The sequence below is a fragment of the Sorex araneus genome, chromosome 1, assembly GCF_027595985.1.
Source record: "Sorex araneus isolate mSorAra2 chromosome 1, mSorAra2.pri, whole genome shotgun sequence".
In the NCBI taxonomy this organism is placed as follows: domain Eukaryota; kingdom Metazoa; phylum Chordata; class Mammalia; order Eulipotyphla; family Soricidae; genus Sorex; species Sorex araneus.
The window spans coordinates 399,195,211-399,210,666 of NC_073302.1; the positions used below are offsets into that span (position 1 = coordinate 399,195,211).

General features: G+C 34.0%; 1 protein-coding gene across 4 annotated transcripts in view; it reads right to left on the reverse strand.

Moving 5' to 3' along the window:
- Positions 1 to 15,456, reverse strand: part of CD36 (CD36 molecule) — a 170,202-nt gene that overhangs the window by 67,761 nt on the left and 86,985 nt on the right. The gene's annotated exons all lie outside the window — the stretch shown is intronic.

Consider the following 15,456-nt stretch of genomic DNA (forward strand, 5'->3'; position numbering starts at 1 on the left):
TTTTGCTGAATTTTTTTTTCAGTTGTTAAGCCAGACCTGGCATTGCTCAGAGCCTACTTCTGGTACTGTGCCCAGGGATGATTCCTGGTGGGGTGTTGGCATCTATATGGGGTACTAGGAATTGAATCTGAGTTAGGCACATGCAAGACAAGTGCCTTAACCATTGTAGTATCTCTCCAGTCACAAATTTGGCTGAATATATTAAGGACATTTCTAACCTGTATATCTCCTCCCTTTATTCTCTATAAAGCCTTCCCACCTACTACCTCTGTTGGTTGTTCTTTAGAGATGTTGAGCTAGAGATACTCTGAATATAATAAAAAGAGGCTTTGCAAAGGCCGTAACGGAGATTCATGCTGATAGTCTATGTAATGTCTATATAATGATTTTTTTTTTATTGTCACTTCTAAACTCCAGCAATCAAGGATTGTAGGAGAAATGCTAGTGGTAAAAAAAATATTTGACTATATTTTGTAGTGGAGGCAGTAAAAGAAAATGATAGTCAAAACCTTAGCTCAAGAACAACAATGACCTATAGAAATGTAATAAAAAACACATATTTTTGAAATGTCCAATAGTGAGTTAAAAATAAAGAAAACTCACAATGTGATTTTACTTTAACAAAAAATATAGGTGATATTTATTATGTCATATATTCTCTAACTCAATATCCAGTGTACTATCATTTAAATATATATCAATTATTAACCTTTTAAAAATGCACAAAGTCATAGAAATCAGTTGTCTTACTTTACTCATATATATTTCAACTTGGATTAGATAAATTTCAAGTTCTGAATCACTACCTAGGGTTGGTAGTTACCATTGATTGATTGCCATATTGGATAATGCAGTTATTAAATGAAGTTTGTATTTTTGACCACTTTTGTGTAGTTGCACATAGCCAGAGATTTCAGAAACACTGCTGACACACTCGACATAATTGCAAAGCAAGTAAACTAAAAAAAAGTGACTATAAGAAAGAGGAACTAAAAAATACTACATATTTTCGGCTTACAGACAATGAAGAGAAGATATTGAAGTTGGAGTTTATAGGTAAAACTAGAGACAAAATGTAGAACTAAAGATAAAATGGAAGAATATTTTCCAAGTTTGCAATAAAAGTATCAAGAGTCTGTAAACTACTGAGCTATAACATACTGGATTAAAGGGTTGATGGCTATAGCATAAAGGATTAAATACCTGACTGTCTTCACAATAATGCAGAATGTAAAATAGCACAGTGAAGATTAAAAGCCTCTCATGGGCTTGGGATTGATACTACATGTGAATTAGAAAAATAGTAAACTTCAAGAGAAAAATGAGAGACTTAGAAGTGAAAAGATCAATCTCATTAGAAATCCAAGGGAAAACAATTTCCAACGCAGTGCAAGCAATTTTTAATATTTCATTGCAGCACATTATAAGCATGATAAACACATTCAATATAAATGAATTTCCAAAGCTTCATTTTTAAGAACTTCAAGAAACTCCCACAGTATAAATGTTACCAAGGGAAAGTGAACCAGGAAAACAGATGGTAGAGGATTGAGGAAATGGGTCTTCTGATAACTGAGAGACAAAGAGAATTTACAGGAATTGCTCAAAAGGAAATTTTAGGGTACAAACTGTCATAGGTAGGTGAAAACAAAAACAAAGTATTAGCCTTGGATTATGAAAACAAAGGATTTATGTTTGCAGTCATGATCACAAGGAAAGAACTTTGTACTAGAAAGAAAGCATTCATTATGTACTTCTTGGTAGTACTGATCAGAATTTGAATGTAGCACTAGAATTTAAATATGAACAAAATATGGTTCTAAATAAACAGATTATGGTGAGAAGACATGACAGAATAAGAGGGTTTCAATGAATAAATACTTTCTAATCAGTTAACTGGAAAAAAGAAAAGTACAAACAGAAAAAACACTGGATGTAATTACAGAGGCAGGACAGCGTAGTATATTTAAAGCACTATAAAAACTGTTTTAGGAAAAGAGAGAAAAAAGTGAGAAAAAATGAACAGAATCCAGACTTTGAAACCCTTTGCATGATATTCTGAACATTTTGAACATTATGCAAACGAGAATAGAATCATTAAGTAATTGTAATCAGGTGAGATGACAGAAAATGCATTTTCATTTTGGGAGGCTCAGGAGAGAGCACCAGGAATGGGATGAACTTGCACCACATGTTTCCATTCCAGTACGGCTGAGTGTAACACAGGGGATCCCTGTACTTCCATATGTGGCCCTATCAGTGCCTGGTACTGCAGGCCTTGGACTAGTTGGGTCAGTACACCAGGAATAGCCCCCAAAGCCCCTGAGCACATCTTGAGAGCCACAGCACCATAAGACATTAAAAAGACTTTTCCTGTGTTTGTGGATCATACCTGGCAGTGCTTGGGGCTTGCTCCAGATTGGCACTCAGGGCTCACTCCTGCCAGGCTTTCAGGACCGCACGGAGTGCCAGGGATCAAATCCCCATCAGCTGAAAGCAAGACAAGTGCCCGGCCTACTCTACTATCACTCCTGCCTTGTTTTTAAGCTCTTAGAAGATCATATTAACATAACTATATTTGGATGAAAGTTCACATATAATATTAATAATACTGGTTAAAAATATATTAAAAAAAATTTGTCCAGTCCAGTGAGGAGAAGATGGACTCTTTTTAGACAGGTTTTTGGATTAGTGGGAAAATTACTTGCAGTGCAGGGTGGCAGCCATGGTGGAGAGGGTTGTCAAACTTGAGAAGTCAGTCCAGGTTATTATGAGTGGGACAAATACTCTGACTAAGCTTTTGTGAGGGCAGTCTGGAGCTTAATAACAGGAGTAGGAGGAGAATGAAAATGGGTTATGAACTGAAGCAGCAATTCCAGTAGAAAAGAAGAGACAAATCACTGAGTTTAAGCATTTCTTTTTTTTATTGGCTGTGCTTAAAGTAATAAAAACAACATAATGCTAAATATGAGCAAGATAGATTTAAGGGGCAGATTTTTGTCATATCACGAAGAGTTCAATCCTCTCATTTTTTACTTTTCTGGTTTCACAATCCATATTAAGTTTGGCTCCCAGGGTAACACGGAATCAGGGCAGCAGCACCACCGTTTAACAAAAGTTTGGTAAGGAATAAAGACTTAGGAAAGAACTCTGTGCAAAGACCCTAGGCCAATAAGTAGGAGACATCTTATTTGAATCACTCTGTCTAGAGTTAGCAACAGGACTCAGTTAAACCTTCATCAGAAAGAAGCAGTGACTAAAATAATGATATAAATAAACTTTTTAATGTGAACATATATTTACAACTTATCTTATTTGCTCAGCTGTAATTAAAAAAATCTAAATGTGTTATAACAGTTTACAGAGGGAGGCAAAGAATAAAGATAAAAAGAGAATCTGAGTTTAAAGCCAAGGAAACATGGAAACTCTCCAGGAAGTGATCTGGGTAGTTATTTCAATTAAAAACAATTTAATCATTTGCCCCCAAGGCCAATATGTTCTGGAGAATCACAGGATAGATTATAAGAAAGAGAAGAAATTTCTTATTTTTGTTCGAGCATAAAGTTATGCCACAGCTAGTTTAAGAATACTAGTAAAGTTTGAAGAAGCAAAGTAAGTGCAAGAATATTGGAGGTAAGAAAACTTAATGACATTAATTATCTTTAATTTTCATTTAAATTGCAATTTGCTGGTAAATTAGTCATCAAACCTTTTGACCATCATAAAAAATGTCATAAATTTTGATCTATAGCAAACTTTCAGTTAGGAATATTAAATAATATGCACAATAGCACATTCTATGAATTTTCTGAAAGTACTATGTTGATTTGCCAGAAAACTAATGGACATTTTAACAGTTTTCTATTAATTACCTTTTAGTACTGCTAACAAGGAATTTAGTGAGTTATTAGAATCATGATGTTAATTAATTATAAACTGTACATGTCTAAGGGGACAAAATGTTACCATTTGTTGAATGAGATTTGAATAAACATACAACCCCTTGGTCCATACAGGCATCAATAGTCTTTAAGTAAATTTAAGACTTATTTACTTCATTAAAAAAAATAAAATGCCTAATTGAAATTTTAACTTCTACTTTTCAGTTTCCTAGTCAGTATTATTTCTGGCTCAGATAAAACATAGTTACATGTTGGAAACAGGAAAGATAAAATAAGATCATCTGAAGGGTAAATATTTAGAAAAGTAACTCTCTTTCTCTGCTTAGATCATATCTTCCAGAATAGTTTAAAGGCAAACCCAATAAAATTCAATAAAAATAGTTTTTTAAAATTATATCAATATGATCTATTGCACTGGGGATATAATTCTGCCAGCAGGTCAACCTGTACCTGTGGGGCATCAGCATCCTGATGGTGCCTTCAGACTTCCAGATACACCAAAATTTCTGCTGTGCTTTAAGGCAGACCCCAAAAACTTGGGGCCAAGTTTACCAAGAAATTAAATGGCCAAAAGTTAGATATGTGGGAGACGCACCCACAAACCACCTCTGGCTCAGCTATATAAGCTCAAAGCCTCTGCCCCTCTCTGAGAGCCTGGCAAGCTACCCATGACGTATTCGATATGCCAAAAACAGTAACAACAATGTGCTCTTCATGTTCCTACGGTGAGCAGATGCCATTGAGCTACACTAGCATGCCACAGGGACAAATGGAGACGTTACTGGTACCCAGTTGAGTAATGGGATGAGAGTGATACAGTGATATAGTGATCTATTATATCAGAAGTAAACAAATCACTATTTTTTTTGGTAAGGCTTTTATTATATCCAACTATTACCACCAACAAAAGAAACCCACCAAAGAAATGGTACTATTAGATTTACTTCAAGTCTAACACAATAAACCGAAAAATTTATGTAGGCATGCCATGTGTTAGCAGCAACAATTTTTTTGTGGGAAAGCAAAATCCGTCTTTGTCAACTTATACTGGTCTGCAGAACAGCAGTTAAGAACAACTGATATTGTTTAGTTGTTGTGATAATGTTGGATTTTCTGGGCGGGGGGGAGGTTCACCCAGCTGTACTCAGAAATTGCTGGTGGAAGTGCTCAGGGTACTATATGCAGTGCCAAGGATCAAACTAGATTTAGCTGCATGAAAAGAAAATGCCTTAACTATTGTACTATATCTCCTGTCCTAGCAAATATATTTTAATTAAACTTATATAAGTTCAATTTGGGTTAATATTTCTAAGAAGATATTGATTTTAGGTTATTACAAACTACAAAGTCCTACGATGTTTGATTATTAATCTATTTTATTATGCGGAAGGTAAAAATTTCCCTTTTCCTTTAGAGATAGTTTTCACTAAGTAAAGTTAAAATTTTATTCCATTTATTTTATATGTACCAATGGGATATATTTTTTAATATATATAAAATTTATTTTATGATGTACTTGGAAAAAACTAATCCATTTCATATTTATTGTACATTATGTTTATTATACTCAGATAAACAGATTGATCTTTTTTTCTTTTTAAAGATAAATTATACATACAGGAGGAATAAAATTTGTATTAAAATATCCAATGTATTGGATATAAGGTATTTTAGAACTGTGGACTATTCCTCCTTTGAAGAAAATGGCAAAGACATTAGATATTAGAAACTTATCACCAAAGTAGTGGAAACTAGATCTTGTGGAAATAAGTTTGATTACCAAAGAAGCAAAGAACTTTATCAAAGAAAAAATTACATAGTTACTGACATCCAGGAGCTAGTCTGATAATGGTAGGTAGTATTGTTTCTGGACACTAGTTTGCCACTTGTAATCAGCCTTCAGGCTTGTTCTGTTGAACATCAAAGATTTCACAGAATATTCACTACAGGTAAGTTCATCTTGTGACCATGATGGATCAAGACAATCAAAACACTCTGCCCACACACACACACACACAAACACCAATCATGGAACATGTTCCTCTCCACGGATACTACACATCCTTCTACCTTAGCTTACATGAGTCACTCTTACTTCTTTACCAATTTCAGCCATAGAGTGCAATCTTCCCTCTGCCTACATAAGATTTGTTAAGACACCCAGACATAAAATTACAACATTTATCAATAGTATCTAATTAGAGCGAAGCTCTGCTTCCTTTAGTCCTCTCCCTAAATTATCCAACCATAATTCAAAGTCTGCAAGAAATTCATTGTAACACCCTCAACTGAATCACCCTCAGATTTCTATAACACACATTTCCTCTTTGCAGTGAGTGGTGAATTCAACCTGTTCAACACTAGACACGTTTCTGGCGGTCTTTTCATTGAGGGCATTGGCACTAATAGGGCACCTAAAAAAAGGTGAACTTTTCATGTCAGTCTTATCAGGAGGTCCTGATACTTCTTATTCTCTCAGTACAGGAGTTCCTTAAGGAAGAATGAAATGGAACCTGAGGGGCGTGGGGAATGAGAAGATAGGCAAAGTGATAAGAAACAAAAGGAATTATTATAATTCTGAAAAATGACATCGGATAATGTTTTTAAGTTTAGAGCAACTGCTCTAAAAATAAACATAAAAGCATGTCAAAGTGAAGTATTTGATCCAAGCATAGAAAGCACATAGTTAGATGAAGGGGCAGAAAATACCAAGCATTTTTATAATGTTGCAAAAGAAAAATATAAAAAGCGGAATTTTAACTTTATCAGCAAAACCTCATTAAAGGAAAGAGGGCTCTGCTTTACACTAAAAATTTTATACTGTTATCTCTAATAAACAGCAATGTACACATAGTATAACATAATTAGGGAATGAATGATCTTCCCATTAAAGAACTTTTGAGAAAAGAGTAGGTGAATATTTAATAATTTTTTAGAAAAGATTCAAACAAAATTTGTATTTAGAAGGTATTAGTTTTTGGTTATTATTAATGAGATAGGAAGTAAAGAATGTAAATGTGGATTGGGAAAACAGAGTAATGATACTCATGTTGTGGAGTAAAAGATAGTTACAACAACAGGAAAACAATAAATTTTTAAAGGCAGACATTTTGAATACTGAGTTAAGTCTTTCTTATTTTTATACATACCATTTTTTGAGAGCTCCTTAAAAATATAATTTAAAAAGTTATGATACTTTGACAGTGTAGCTTCTAGCACTCACTTTTCAGTCCTTGTTTCCAAAAGACGGAGAGATTTAGCGAGATCACACACCCTGAGCTTGGCTCATACATCATAGTACACGTCCTTCTCTAATCTTATCTGCCCTCAACCCTTTGCCTACAAAACAGAGCACCTGCTGGGTGGTCATGCCTGCAACCTGAACCAAGTTCAGATCTGGCTCTCTGCTGCATCAGATCATCAGAAGACAAATAAATTCTCACTCCTCTCTTGATATCAAGGAGTTTTCTAGTTCTAATACTGGATAATTTTCCCCTGTTAAAATATTGTTATTGATTATTTCAGGTTACTTTAAAGTTACATTTTTTTCTACCATAGTTTAGAATTTTTTCATTTATTTTCTTTTATTTTCTCAGTGTAACTGGACAGGGTTTCCTTAAACTGCATTCCTTATAAAAGACAAAATCTTTTCAGCATTCTTAATCTTGACTTTAAATGTGAGAATCAAGAAACCGAAAAGCTGATACCTCCCTTCAAGAAGCTTACAGCAGCATTAGGCTGATTCATAAACAGACAGCATAATGCATTATGACATCTAAAGTGAATCCTGTGTGGTATGCAAATGCTGGGTGAGGGAAGGGCCCTAAATTACTGTTGATGGAGGAGCTGATATATTGAGAGTTACAGAAGAGAAATCCTGGTAAATGACAGTACAGGGATAAATGCTTTCCTTGAGTATTGCTGATGCCAGTTCAATCCATAGCACTGAATAAGATCTCCTGAGCAGAACGAGGAATGATTCTTGCACACTGAGCCAGTAAGCACTGAAAACCACAGATATAATCACTCCAAAGCCAAAAGGAAAGTGTATGAACGGGCCAGAGAGTACAGGGGATCAATATATTCATCCCACATATAGATAAATTAGAAAACATACAATTGGGGACATACAGATAATTTTGAAAAGCTTAAATACAATATATAAGCTTGAAAAGAATGGGTACATATCACTAGAAATATGGAGAAATCAAATGACATCATAAAACCTTAATACAATGTATCATGTAGAGGACTAACACTTATGCTTTGATTATCTAGGATTTCATTCTTTTAGAATGTGTATGTGTGGGGGGAGGTAGTGTGAGCAACGTAGAAATATAGATAAATACATTTCCAATTCCCAAACTATAAGTAAGAAGTAAATATTTAATTTGGTTTCAATATATATCTCAAAAATAATGTGGAGTAACATTAGATGGGATGGAAGGCTAGAAAAGTTTTTTGAAATAATCTAGTCATTATGTGGTCTGTGACTAGGGATGGAGAACTTGGAAGATATTTTAAATATCTATGATAAATGAATAATGGGAATATAACATGAACCTTCATGAGTACATAACTAGATAGAGGATAAAAATCAAGAATAAGACTAGGTTTAATACCGAAGTAGCAAGATGGGGAAAAATAATGGAGAGAATAATAGGACTAGATCTGAAGGTAGTTCCGTTTAGTGGTATGTGCATTTTCATTACCCAGACACATGACCCTGGGTCATTTCTTTATCTTGCAACTTATATACTCACTTAAAAGCATAAGAACTACTTAAAATATCATTATAAATATTTGTCACAAGCATATGCTTTAAGGAAATAAAGATGTCAATTCACAAAGCTATTTACACCCGTGTGCTCATAACTGTTCAAAACAGGCAAATTGTAGATTCAACCTAAATACCTGTAAACAAATAAATAAAGAAGCTGTAGTATAAAGACTCAATGGAATATCACTGTTATAAAATATTAATATATGCCTTTTGAGATATAGAACTTAGAGTGATTATATTAATTGGAATCAGAAAGTGAAATACAATAGATCATTTTACTCTTTTGTGGGATATGATTAAATAATATAAACATGGTGTTAAAAACAACAAACTACCTCCTAAACTCAGTGAAAACTATGGTGGTTACAGGACAAAAAGGGGGTTAGTGAACTTTTCATTGGTGGGATAGTACTGAAACTTTGGTAGTTGATGCAGTGAATCCCATATACGTGCAAAGATATCAAACTTGTCATGTATCATAAACTAATGATAAAAGGGGAAATTGGAATTACTGTCAAATTATAGTTCAAATTATTCTATAGCACTTACTATTTGCAAAACACTTTTTTACGTATTTTACATACTAAATTGATCAAGTTTGCACAGCTGGGAAATGACAGATCCAAGTTTCAGATCTATTCAATAGATCAACAGAGTGTGGTCCAAACAACAATTTATAACACTTGTCATTAACACTGACTACTGTATTTCTACTGTCCTTGGATATTAATCTCACTGGTCCATGGTTGGAAGCCTGCCTCAAGTCCTGGGAGAAAAGGCAGCTGGGATAGAAAGGGGAACACTATGACAATGATAGTTGGAAATGATCACTCTGGATAAGAACTATGTACTGAACGTAAGTAAAGGACCAGACATGATGACCTCTCAGTACCTATGCTGTAAACCACAATACCCAAAAGGAGGGAGAGAGAGAGGAGTGCCTGCCATAGAGGCAGGCTGGAGACTAGTAGGCTGGGTAGCAGAAGGGACACTGGGAACATTGTACACTGGTGGAGGGATGGGTGATGTGAAACACTGTGACTGAAACCAGATCATGACCAACTTTGTAACTGTGTATCTCATGGGGATTCAATTAAAAAATATCACTATTGTGATTACTACTATCAGGTTGTGTTGCAGGCACTAGTATAAATACATATTAAATGATAAAAGATAAATATGTCTAAATATAATTTGCAGACATTTATAAATATGCCTACATTTTAATGAACATTAGGAGCAATTAAAAATTATAAGTCATAGACCCATCATGGAGCTGATTGCAGTTTAATTTTAGACTGTATTGCACATCATAAATAAGAAAAAAAATTATATGGTTAACTACCGAGAATTTTAGTAGTTTCAACACAAGGGACTGTCGCATCTAAAAACTGGCAAACAGGAACATTATGATAGTATCTTCTGATGCATGGAAAAGAGATTGGAACCATGTAATACAAATCTAGGACTCATGATATAGACTCTAAATGAAGTTATAAAAATAGTGTATGATCACTTCAAAGGTTTGACTGAGAGTTTAGGAAAACCACATATCTGGAGACTAGAGAATGGAAATTCATGGCTAGGCAAGGATATTTAAGTTCACTAAATTTCGATGGTCCTCAAATCCTCACTTGCAAAATGTACTGTATCTTGGTTTAAGGATATTGCACAAACTAATCCTATTCCCAATGTTTGCAGCCTTACAAATATGTAAACAAATATGAACATTAGGAGATTCTAAACAAATAGGAGTATTAGGACAGCAGCTGAATGTAGACTTCCAAGCTTAAACCTCAGGGAGAAAAAAAAATCTAAGCTTCATAGTTATTGGTTTGCCATGGCAAATAAGTACTAAATAGCTTTCTTTTTGCAGAAGATGATTCAAATAGTTTTCATTGCTTTTAATTGTTGTACAAGATTTTAGTCACAGAAATTCTCTAGCAGTTACTATGTACAGACGTTCTGAATGGGAAATTTTAGAGAGAAAACAAAATAGCATCTTTAATACTCCAGAGGAATATTAATGGAGTATAGAAGATAATGAGAATAATTACAGTGAGCTTCCTTTCTGTTTACTTCTTAGTACTAGGCTTTATATTTTCTCTTGCCTAGTCTTTTCCTAGTTTTGTTCAGTAAAATTATAATAGAACTATATTATTACACAGCTGCAAAATGCACAAGTTTGAAGATGGAAGGTGAAGAATCAGTCAAGAAAACTCTCATTCAGGTCAGAAAAGAATTCTGAGCAAGGGATTTAAAAGACATAGCAGATGATACTTGTATTTTCAGTATAGGCTAGCCACCATCTCTACCCTAGAGAGAGTTCTGGGAGCATGCACAAACAGGCAAAACAAGAACAACTACTATGCATGCTGTGGTTTCCCAAATGTGGGAAGTGGGAAAATCACAATCTGTTCTGGGCAGGAATCCATAGCTGGAGGCCTTACATTCTAAGAGGAACTTGGAGCAAATATCAAAGTTGACTCTGGACCTAGGGTGGAATTTGCTTAAATAAGAGACTTTCTCTAGTTTTATCTCCAGTTTGGTATCTGCAGCAAAGACATTCCCTAGGCAGACCACAGAAGCAAACTCATCTCATTTTGCACAAAGTTTGGGGGAAAGGACTAAAATGTCAGTGGTATTAAATAGAATGATTGAATTACACCAAAATTGTCAATGTCTGAGTCTCCCTGGTGTAAATTATAGAAAACTTTATGTTAAGCTTCATATCTAATTTTCTTGACTGATTTATCTGCTCTATGTCACAACAATAGGACTGGAGCGATAGCAGAGTGGGTAGGGCATTTGCCTTGCACGCAGCCAACCCAGGTTTGATTTCTCTGTCCCTCTCTGAGAGCCCAGCAAGCTACCAAGAGTATCCTGCTCAAACGGCAGAGCCTGGCAAGGTGCTGGTGGCGTATTCAATATGCCCAAAACAGTAATATCAAGTCTCACACTGGAGATGTTACTGGTGCACGCTCGAGCAAATTAATGAACGACAGGATGACAGTACTATGAGCGTGCTATGTCGCAACAAAACAAAACCCAACCCAGACATGTTGGATAGAGCTGTGGTGCTGTGGTCATGGCAATATTTTATAAAAATACATGCCCGAAGGCCAGGAAGATAACACAAATAGTAGTGCAAGTCACATGGCACTGAATGACTCAGAGCAAGTGAATCAAGGTATTCCCAAAATCTTCTGATTTAGCACTCTATGAAATCAAGTGGCACATAATTATACTCTATGACAGAGATTTTTACACTTGTTCAAGTGATGAAAACTGCTTAAAATTTCAGGCATAGTCTATAGTGAATTCTGAACACTGAGATTAGAAAAGATTTAGCCACGGTACTTTTACTTAATTAATAAATTTTGCTATGTGCTAACTGAAGAAAAGGCATTTAGCATTGTAGCTGATGCTAAGAAAAGTTGCACTTGTCTCTATTTTGATGGAGTTTACAGCCCAGTGGAAGGTGTCAACTCTCAGCTAAAACTGGAATATAACAGTGCCCTGAATATTTCTTCTATCCTGCCTTGAAACTTCCCACTGGTGTGTCTGTTTAGATGCATCTTTTAATTAAGTCACTCTTCAAGGATGGGCCTACTGAAGACTAAAGGTTTCCATAGAAACTAGAGGTCTTTCCAGTAAGAGATCCAAGTGAAATTTAGGTTACTGGTTGGTTCCCTTTTCAGACAAAACAGTGCAATGAGAAATATATTTAAAAAGCTACCAAACTTAAGGATTAAAGTGCATGTTCCAGTTTAGTTCCTGTATTCTGAAGGGGTTTTATGTGCCTTATGTTCATTACTTCATTCACACATTGTAGAGACAATAGCAGGAAGTTAAACAAGGAAAGTGAATTTGCAGGGTTTATACCTAATATTCCTGCAAATATAACTCTCTCTTGATTGGCCTAGTTTCTTAAAAGTTTATTAAGGGCTTCTTTGTGAAGTGGCTGAAAAAGTGTCCATAAATTTATTCTACTTATGTTTCCATAATTTTCTAAGTTGTAACATTTTAAAAACTATCACCAAAAAGTTTCAACTCTATATCAACAAAATTTGAAACTACTGCCTATAAGATGAACCTGGATTTTTATTAAAGTTTAACACATATCCTCTAATGTTTTCTCCAGCATGTAGAACAGATTCTGATCAAGAAATTGCTGTTTTAGGATTTGATATTTAATAATACTTGTTGAAAAATCCCACATCCTGAAAGCATATGTCTCCATTATGTCTACAGAAACATTATAAGTATACTTTTATCACTTTATTTCTAGGAGAGACAAGAACGATCGCTATAATGATATTAGTTGTACTCCAATAGAGTAAAAAAAAAATCACATTGAAGGTTGATCAAATGAGTCTCTAACTAAAATTTAGGTTAAGATGTGATTTTAATTTTGAAAATCATGGCACTTATTACTGATATGCCTTTGACTTCTTAAAAGTTAAAATGAGATAAATGGAATAATGAAAAAAAAACAATAGTGCTTAAGAGATAAACATAATTAAGAAAATTTATTACCCTTTTAAATTTTATGTTCACTGAAACGCAAATAGCTCTTATATTTGAGCAATACTTGGTGAATACAGCCAAGCTATGTCCTCTCCACAGTGCTTGCCAATTTTCTGTCATTTCCTTCTTCAGATGTTAGTGTCTGTGTGACAAAGGTCTCCGAGTTTATTTCAAAACATATTAAGCTATTTAACAGTGTACCACCAAGCACCTATTTAAGGGTGTTATTTCATCTCCACGCAGCTAAATTTGTCAGAAGACACAAGGCAGGATGCAACCAGGCCCATTTCTATAAAGAAATGACTAGAAAGCTCATTGTAGAATCAATGGCATACTAATGACTCTTTGTAGAAGAAAAAAAGTGGTTTGCTAATTCTGCACTTTGACATAGAACACACTTAAAACTGTTAAGTAAACTATTTAATATTCTCTGTGCACACATGCTAGTTTCAGACTATTTCCTTTTCCTGAGAAACAATCCATTGTTTGTGAATAAGGGCCACTTCGTTTTAGGGATTATTTAGGATGCAAGTAAACTGACATGGAAACAGAATCACTCAAGTGTTCCCCAGTCCCCATTCTATATCAAGTAGTGGTGACCCAATGTGCAGTTTTCATCCCTGAAGGAATAAAATGTATATTTTCCTAATTATTCATTTCACAGTATTTTTATTTTTAATTTCAATGTTTTAGTGATTTTTAAAAAGTTTTTACTCTGAAGCATTGTTTGTGAATACTAGAGATATCAGATTGAATTCTTTGATCTGTAGCTTTAATCAGCAATTTGTGCCAGAAGAAAAATGATCCATTATTAAATAAGGAACCATATATTGCTATCAATTAACTTTGCTCTAAGAAAAACTAACTTATTTTAAACTGACACATTTTGTAGTCTCATTTGGTCTTCGTCACTGGCTCATTTAAACTTAAAGTCTCCTTTTGTTTAATAATAATACTGAATTCACAAGTTTATTACACTTTTCCCATGTGAAAATTATTTTTTTATGATGTTTGCTTTCTTTAAGTTTTAGAACAGATAATTGCAAAGATGTTACTCTCTTTTGCAAAAGGTATCCAATTCAAAATTGTGTTGTATGGTACACCATTTGAAAACATTTATTTCTTCCCTTTTTCAGGAATAGAGAATCTCATGTAATGAACATCAAATTTTGCTGTTATTATTTCTTTAGTTATACCTTGAGGACAAGTCAGGTAGCCTTCATATCTTCATCTAATCCACATTCCACCTGAGTTAGGAGTTCTTTCAGAGGAAGTAAGCAATAAGTTATCACTTTCTAAGCATCAGCCAAAATGTTTTCCCCAGGATTCTGTACTACTTCAAGCAACGGCCAAAGAAGTCAAAAAAATGACATTCTTCCAAAGGTAAAAAAAAAGCTGACATCATTCCTAAGCTCTATAGAATACCTTAGGAAGTCAGGAAAAACTTTTATTTCAGTGGGCAATTTTGTTTCTAAGTAAGCAGATCTTTAAATTTTCTTTCTGCATTATTTGGGTGCACTTATTTATATAAACTTATTATAAACACACCAGGCAACAAAAATCTTGCTATGTAATAAAATCTCCCAGCCTCCAAATAAGAAGTCTAGTAATTACAGAGTCATAAGTTAAGTGTTTGAAATGTAAGAAAAGTGTTTGAATGTTCTCACTAGTCAGCTTGTTAAGAGAATTTCATCTTTTAAACTTGTTTCTTGAACACTAGTCTTGAAAACACATTTAAAAATATTTTAAGTTTTCATGAATGAAGTCCATTCAACTTCAAACTTTATAAAAATGTTTTTTTTCAGTTTAAAAGACAATGCATAATTTAAGTACTCTTTCAAAAAGATTAATATTTTTAAAATCTGATAATGTTGGCAGAAATTTTTTAAGGAAAGCATAAATAAGTCTATACTAAGGCATGCCAAGTCAGCTTAAAAAATCTGAAGAAATAAACATTTTCACTCTAATGAAACTCTTCAAAATAATAAGATATTTTAGTTTTCTAATACTTTCTAAATAAAAGAAAATAAATATGCAAGTAGAAATTTCAGAGGATGGATTAGAGACTGAAGGAAAAGTTAAATTTGTGTTAAAATTCTATTTGTTGACAGTCCATAAACTAAGTTTTCCAGCAGATAATTTTTATCCTTAATAAGTTGTAAACATGCATTATCATTTATTAGAGGATAATCTATAAACTACAAAGACACTTATATCCACACCCCCAAACAAAAATAATTC